Below are 8,751 nucleotides of genomic sequence, written 5' to 3'. Positions count from 1 at the left end.
TCTCTGAAACGGGAAGGGAAGTGCCAACAATTGCTTCATCTTAACACTTCTGCTACCCAAATAAAGATTTGCAAGGCGGGAAGCTCAGGTTCCAGGCCCTGTGCCCACATCCCCATGCCATCTCAGCCTGTTCATCTTGTCCTTCACAGAAAGGGCCCTCCGGTGCACCTGTTGGGGCCCCTAGGTGTCTCTTGTAAACACCACATGTAATTAGTAGCCATTAGTTCCAGTGGTGGATCAAACAGTGAGGAAAACTGAAATACCAGGAGTTTCATTTAATTAAAGTAACTGCACCGAGAGGCCCCACCCGAAAGTCTCTCACAAGCAGTTACTGAACCCTGGGTGAGTCGAGAGAGACATTTCAATCTGGAAGAAGTCTGTTGATCACATCATCATCATCATGATGACACCGTCATCATCATAATTATCCAGACACATTGCCAGTGGAGTCCTCCCTTTTGGGTCCACAACACCCTCTGCAGTGGGCACAGGAGTTCATGCTGGCGTGGACCCCATCCAGGCCTGCTTCAAGCACCAGCCACATGCCATTTCACAGGATAGAAGTGCTTCTGGAAACTGTTCTGTCCATCGAATCTCAAATGCCGCAAGGAGACAGAATTTTCCAGGCATGCGTGCCTGCAAGGTCTTCTGGTTACAAATGACATCTGGTGAGGAGCTTCTCACTGAAACAGTGATGTTTCAGTGAGATGAGTGGATGGTGCTGAAGCAGAAGAGAACGTATGCCATCACCAAGAGCTGGATTGGATAATCAACACTTTGCTAGAATCCCGGGGGAAATTACTCTCAAAGCTAAGAACAGTGGATTGGAAAGCACCGTTAGTGAACCAACCTCACAAGGTCACTAAAAACTGGTGAGCTTGCTTGGCTGAAAGTGACTGGCAACTTTTGGCTCTATGACTTTTTGCTCTACCAACTAGAAAATTGGACGGTCATCCCTTTACTGTGGGGGTGCCCGTTTTGTCAAGCAGAGAGGTATTTTGTACTTTCCCTAGCCCTGCCAGGAACTGCAGTTCCCCCAGAACGACAGGACAAAATCTAGGAAGATGGAAGATGGGGTGGCTCTGGCACCGAGGTATACCCTGGCAGGTATGACCACAGGTGACAAGACTAAGAGAAAATTTCACCTCAGCCTAGCAGAGCTACTTTACAAGAAAGACGCTGGGATTATAATTCATGCCCATTTTCCTACCTTCCATCTGTACTTCATTGGGGGAATCCCCAGCTGTGCTCAGGGAGAGAGAAAATGGGATCAAAGGTAATGCAACATGCTTGCAGCAGAAATTCTTCTCAATTGGGAACCAGTGCACAAATATCATGAATAGATTTTTATTGTGGGTTACAAATATTCCATGCCTCTTCTTACCGTAGAGGTATACCTCCCCCTCCTGTTAAACTAAGGTGTAATCATATGACTTGCATCGGTCAGTGAAGCTGAATGGCATGATACGCATTATTCTACGGTGAAAGCCTGATGGGTTAGCATGTGTCTAACCGCCATGTCTTCTACATCATCTACATCATCCACAGCCAACCCCGCACCTGTGGTTTCACTTTCCACTACAGTCTGGAGCAAATATCCTCTTGATAGCCACCAGTAGTGTAACACTGTGTGTCAAGACCTATGCCACTCTCCTCCCTTCATCTCAACCCATAGACATTTATCACCTAACTTTTATGACAGGATATTGCTATAATTGTTCTATTTTAGTTATTGTTGTTAATCTCTTACTGTGCCTAATTTATAAATTAAACTTTATTGTAAGTATGTATGTATAGGAGAACACAGTATATATGGGGTTTAGGTATTCAATGGGGGGGGTTGGAATGAATCCCCCACAGATAAGGGGGAAACTGTAATCACCGTAACCAGCACAATGGCCAGCAATGTTCCAGACAGAGCCTGCCCTGTCACCTTGGATTTCAAAGTAAGAATGGCAGAAGCCAAGACTCAGCTGACCATGATAAATGTGTAACAGGAGAGAGAAATAAGCTTGTTTTACATCACTGAGAGTAGGGACTGATTTTTACCGCAGGGCAACCAAGATAATCTTGACTGAGATGATGTAAAAGAGACAGATGTCGGTGAAACCCAGCCAGGTAGAAAAATCCATATATCTGAAAAATAATAATGAATCAAAGCTGACATAGCTATTTCAGTATTATGCAAAATAGACATGAAGGCAAAAGCAAACACAAAGAGGAAAATCTTAAAGTAGAGAGAAAAGTCGGATTACTTCAAAGGAGCATTCTCCAGACAGTCGACTCTACAAAAGCAGCAGCTGAACCCCAGATCGTGAGACGTTAACCTCACTGATGCTCACTGGGAACATACACCCCTGTAGGGAATGTAAATACGCTTCAAGAATGCCGATGAAAGAATGAAAATTTCAGGAAAAAGAAATGAAATTCACTCCGAGCAAACTCTTACTGAAGGAATCTTTAAAGACTATACTCTTGTGGCACGCACACAAAAAAATACATAAACACCTGCATATGGGTGGTCTAAAGCGTGAGATAAAATCAAGAGGAAAAATGTGAGAGATCTAAAGAAACAGGGGCTGAAGGAAATAATAAAACCTACATTTTGTGGGATTAACAATATTTGGAGTTAAAATTTGTGAAAAATGTAACATATAAGAGATTCTTAGATTCAAGAACTCCAAGGCTGTCGTGTTTTACAAGGGAACAGAAAAAAGCCATTGGTCAATTTTATAATTTGGAGATTTAGTTATGAATGTTATAATTTCTGCAATAATCAGTAAAGGAATAGACCTAAAGCATGTGACTTCCAAAGCATGGGGAAGGTGAGAGATGAGTAAACAAATAATTCAAAATAAAGTGGAAAAAAAAAGGAAAATAGGAATGTCAGAAAAAAATTAGGAAGAATAAAATAACATAGTATAAATTGAATAAACATTTTTTAGTAATTACAATCCACGTGAAAGAAATAGTGTCATATTATTCGTTCATGAGTACCATATCTAAAATCCGAGATTATAGCAAGTTTAAAAGCAAAAGGACATGAGAGACTGTGGACTCTGAGAAACAAACTGAGGGTTTTGGAGGGGACAGGGGTGGGGGGTGGGGTGAGCCTGGTGGTGGGTATTAGGGAGGGCACGGATTGCATGGAGCACTGGGTGTGGTGCATAAACAATGAATTCTGGAATACTGAAAAGAAATTTTTAAAAAATTATTAAAAATTTTAAAAAATAATTAAAAGCAAAAGGACGAAAAACAATGTACTTGACAAATGCAAATAAATCAAAGCCAGTATCACTATTTTAATACCAAATAGGACTTGAGGAAAACAATATGCTTACCTGAGAGAGAGAGAGGGTTACTCACAGTGACATAAGATGTGTTTGACCAGGAGGGTTTAAGGATCCTAAATAACCATGGATATGATAGCATGAGTGGCGGCGCAGGAAGCCAAAATTGACAAATAAATGAATAAATAAATGAAAGAGAAACACACAAAGTACAAATCATACCAGGAGGTTTTTAAGATTTCATTTGGGAGTTGATGGAATAACCTAACAAAAAATATATACAGTAGATTCGAACCAGCCAATTTAAAAACCTGACCTGATGGGCACATAGAATAGTGCACTTAAGAGAATACACCATCTTGCAAACACACTAAGCCAAATCCCAACAAACAACAAAGGATGGAGAGCATATGAACTATGTGTGTAAATACAAATAAGAGGAGGGATCAATTTTTAAAGATAACTATAAAAAATCATATGCCTGGAAATCAATAAACACCCTTCTAAATAACTCTTTAGCCATAGAATAAATCATAATTGAAATTAAATTGAATGTAGAATACAAAGAAAGCAAAAATAGTACATCTCAAAACATAAAAGGGCCATTTGCATATATTCTTAACTGCTGATGTTGGGAAAAAAGGCAGTGTACAATTAATGAGAGAATAATCTAAAGAAGGTAGAAAAAGAAAAAGAACAATCAAAATAAATGATATAAGATAATAGTGAAGATAAAATAAGAAATTTAAAATTAGAAAATACACATATGGAGACTCAACAAAGCTAAAAGCTGGCTCTCTAATGAATCTAACAAAACTGATAACTCTTTAGCGAGATTTATCTAGAGAAAGGGAAAAGCTGCAACTGGAAAATGTTATGGATGATGATGCAATATGAAAGCTAATAAGAAGATACTGCGAATAAATTCATCCCACTCCACCACATTTTTTAAAAATTCAGACAATTGGAAATCTCCTATCAAACACTTGAGAAACAAATAATTCTATATTTTTTAAAATACCAAAATATAGAAAGGGATATAATGTTCCCCAATTTACTTGATAAGATTAGCACAACAGCCTTAATTATAACATTTTGCTAAAGCAGTATATGGAAAATTACAATCCTTTCTTTTTGTTTAAAATCCTAAACAAAATGTTAATAAACTAAATCCAGCATGATTTATAATGTTAATAAATCATGAACAAGTTGGTCTTATCTCAGAAATGCAAGGTGGATTTAGCATGAAGATATACTGGCAGTTTACCACATTAATTGATTTAAAAAGAGCAACCATATCATTAATTCAACAGATGCAGAAAGTAAGTTTTTGGTAACTTCTAACATCAGTTCATAACAAAAATTCATAACAAACTAAGAGAAAGGAACTTCTGTACTTGGACAGAACTCTTAAAAAATTCTGCAGCAGATGCCTGGCTGGCTCAGTAGGGGGGACACGTGACTCCGTTTTGGGGTTGTGAATTCAAGCCCCACGTGTGGCGTGGAGTTTACTTAAAATTAAAAAAAAATTTTAAATACTACAGCAAATTTCATTGTTAATAGTGAAATTTGAAAAGTGGCATCTTTAGAACAGCAGAGGGTTCACCATTCCACTTACATTCAACATGGTACTAAGGGTTTCAGCCAGTTCAGTAAGGCAAGAAAAAGAAATTGAAAACATAAAAACTGGAATGAAAGAAACAGAACTGCTACTATATTTTATAGTTACCCTACAGAGATGGGAAAAGCTCCCTACCCAAAATTTGTCTGGGACGTAGATACAGATGACACCACACACACACACACCAAAAGGGTATGGAAAGGTTGACTACTCACATAATGAGGCTTTCTACAGAGAGCAGGGCACCTCCCAAGCTGACCCAAATGGGACTTGGGCAATCGGGCACAGGAAACTGGCCTGAGTTTTTTGCTGTTGTTGTTTTGTTTTTGTTTTTGTTTTTTTATGGAGGTTAAGTGGTGGGACCAGCCTAAAAGTTCCCATATGCAAGATCCGGCTTGAGTGGCTAGAATTCCACACCCGAGCACCAGGCTTTTTCATGAGTTTTCTCGGGTAAGACACAAAAAACGAAGTGGAAGAGGGCTTAAAATCTGGTGCAGTCAAACATCAGAAGTGGAATCACACTCTTTATTACATTCTCTGCAGATATTATTGATATTGAAAAGTGAAAACAATGTAGATTAGGTATCAAAACTACAATGAGAAGGTAGCAAAATTACTAGATAGAAAATTTATACACAAGTCCAACAGCATTTCTATAAACAAGCAGGAACAAGTAGACATTTAGATTAAAATGAAAAGATTTACAACAGTATCCGAAGTATAAACTACCTAGAAATAAATCTGACAGCAATACACAAATTTCCAGAGAGAAGAGTCAACAACAGAAGGCTCTGAACCTTGACAAAATTAAGTGAAACTCTATTCAAAACCCTACTGAAAAGAGTGGAACCCTATTTGAAACTCTAATCAAAAGCATGTGGCTTTTCTATTACTTGGCCAAGTGATGCACGTCACTTCCATGGTTTGGGTTGATTTGTCACATGGCACCACCTAACTGTGAGGGGCTACAGAATGTGGGAAGTAGGCAGAATTATTGATAAGCACCATTGTCCCTGCAAAATGCCCTATAAAATTGAGCAGGTACAGATCTTCTTTTTTATTTTTTTAAAGATTTTGTTTATTTATTTGACAAACAGAAATCACAAGTAGGCAGAGAGGCAGTCAGAGAGAGAGGAGGAAGCAGGCTTCCTGCTGAGCAGAGAGCCCAATGTGGGGCTCGATTCCAGGACCTGGCATCATGACCCGAGCTGAAGGTAGAGGCTTTAACCCACTGAGGCACCCAGGCGCCCCAGGTACAGATCTTCTGACCAAGTTTATGTCATGAAGAAACTTGCACATACGAACTAGGAAGCATGTGCAAACTTTTTTGTTTTAACAGTAAAAGTTAGAAAATGATCCAAATGTCCATCCGTTGTAGAATGGATAGATAAGTTGTACATTCTCATATGGAAATACTTGCAGTGAGGACTGAAGTCAGCTCATACATGTGCACCTTTCTTCCCAAATCCACTTGGAGAGGTTTTACAGAGTAGCTTGAAATCAGCCGCGGTAGAAGTATTTACACTACACTACAGAAATGGGCAAAGGGTACATATCAGGGTTTTGTTCTCTGGAGAGCCAGTTATTAAAGACTTACCAGCATACCCTGACTGTGTTGCGGTAAGGATGATCAACTATAGCATATGCACCATCGTGGATAAAGCTTTACTTTTTGTGGAGAAAAACAAGAAATCAGCGAAGAATATGCACAGTATCCTTCTACTTGTCTAAAGTCGCTGACAAAAATAAGTACAAGAAAAACCAGGTAGTAAAGGAAAATGATCAAGGAAGCCAAGGAAATGGTTTATAGCGAACTGAAAATGTGGTCATCCAAGGGAGTTTGATCCAGTGGGTTGAGAAGAAAAAACACACGAGGGAGGGAGTTTGGTTTATGAGTATGTTCTATTTCTTGGTCTCAGTCATGGAAGCGTGAATGTTCATTTTATCTTTTTAAGAAGACTTTATTTATGTATTTGAGAAAGAGAGAGAGCACAAGCAGGGGTAGCAGCAGAGGGAAAGAGAGAAACAGACTCCCCGTTGAGCAGGGAGCCTGACATGGGGCTCAATCCCAGGACCCTGAGATCATGGTCGGAGCCAAAGGCAGAGGCTTCACTGACTGAGCCACCCGGGTGCCCCTGAATATTCATTCTATAATGATTCTTTCAATTGTTCATAAATATTTTCACCCACACTTTTGTGGGTATGTTACATTTCACAGTTCACGAAAACGTATACAATGTATCCAATAAAATTAAAGTCAGCACCTGAGAAAATAAAAAGTAAACATGACTTATGGAAAATTTGGTAAGTGGTGTGGAGAGAACACCTGGCGTGGTCACCCAGGACCAGAGGAAGAAGTCACGCAGCTCAACATGCGGAGACAAGAGACTGGGACAGGCACCCCAGGTCATCTGAAAACGGTGGTTCTTTCCCATGTGTGTGCGGGTGTGGGGAGGGTGGGAAAAGAGACAAGAATCACAGGCAGAGAAGAAATACCTCACAGTGGGGAGACTCCTACGTTGAAAAATCATTCTGGTCGCGCAGTTCCAAGGAGTGCTTCAGACAAAATTAATGAAAAGTTATTTATATCTAGATGTACCTGGGGAAACAAAGTATTACTTAAAAAGTGGGTCAAGGGAGTCTGGTCAAGGATAAAGGAAGAATAGAATCACGTTGGATGCAATCTTTTCTCTGCCCTGTTTCCTCTGAAATGCGGTGCCGCAATGTCCACAGGGTTCTGAAGGTAAATGTGTGTTGCTCTTCAAAGGTGTGTCTCACAAATCTGCCTCAAGTGCATGAAGATAACCGAAAGGTACTGTGCAAAGTATAAATGCTCGGAAAGCATATTATTCATCTACAATTTATTCCATCAGACCCACCAGATCATCACAATGGAGAACTCCAGAAGCAGGAAACCCTGGCTTTAAAGAAATCTGTCCTCTTGACCCCAAACTCAGAAGCAGAATTAAAGACTACATTTTGACAAGTACTAAGTTGACAAGTATTAAGTGGCTAAGTTTCCTTTGTCTGCTTCTACAATTCCTGAAGATCTCCATCCTATAGGATAGATCCTTTACCCCACAGGTCAGATGGACTCTTTTGTGAAATAAGAAGACATTTAAAAAGCAAACAAGCAAACAAATAAAAACACCTGTTTTCGTCTAGTCCTCCTGTATTTGCAAAACAACGGCCAAATTGGTTCCATCAATTTGATCTTCCATCTGTGGTCTGTGGAATGCCAGGATGGCACCCAGGGACCTCAGAGATGCTGCAGGGTTTGAAATTTAATAAAAATGAAATATGCATTCAGGTGTGTTCTATCCTAAAATTTAACGTACTAAAGGTATTCCCAGCATATTAGCTTGCATCATCATCTCGGAACAAGCTGAGAATGGATTTGCTCCCCACCCTCGTTCATCTAAACATCTGCGTTTAACATCCCTGACCAGGCGCGTCGGACCTGCCCACATATCCATTCCAGTCTGACCGTTTTCACACCGGTTCCAACGAAACCATAGAGACAGGCACACTTCTTCAGGTCACACGTGCTACGGGCAATGAAAGTCTCATGCTTGGCAGGGTCCATTTCCGACTCTGCGCAATCATCGGTTTGGAAATACCAAGTGTATCTCATCTCATCAAGATGATATCGTATTATAGTCGTTTTATCACTTACTGTAAATCTTAGGTGCTCCTCTGTTCGCTTTTATATTGTCTTGAAGGAACCTGGAGCATTCATTGATTCGACTTCAAAATGAAAACCATCTGACGAGTCCTCTTTTCAAACAGCCAACAGATGGGTTGGACCCATGCACGTGCATTTGTTATTTGCATTACTCC

Source organism: Martes martes (genome assembly GCF_963455335.1).
Source record: "Martes martes genome assembly, chromosome: 4".
Taxonomy (NCBI): Eukaryota; Metazoa; Chordata; class Mammalia; order Carnivora; family Mustelidae; genus Martes; species Martes martes.
Note: the sequence above shows the minus strand (reverse complement) of the source record.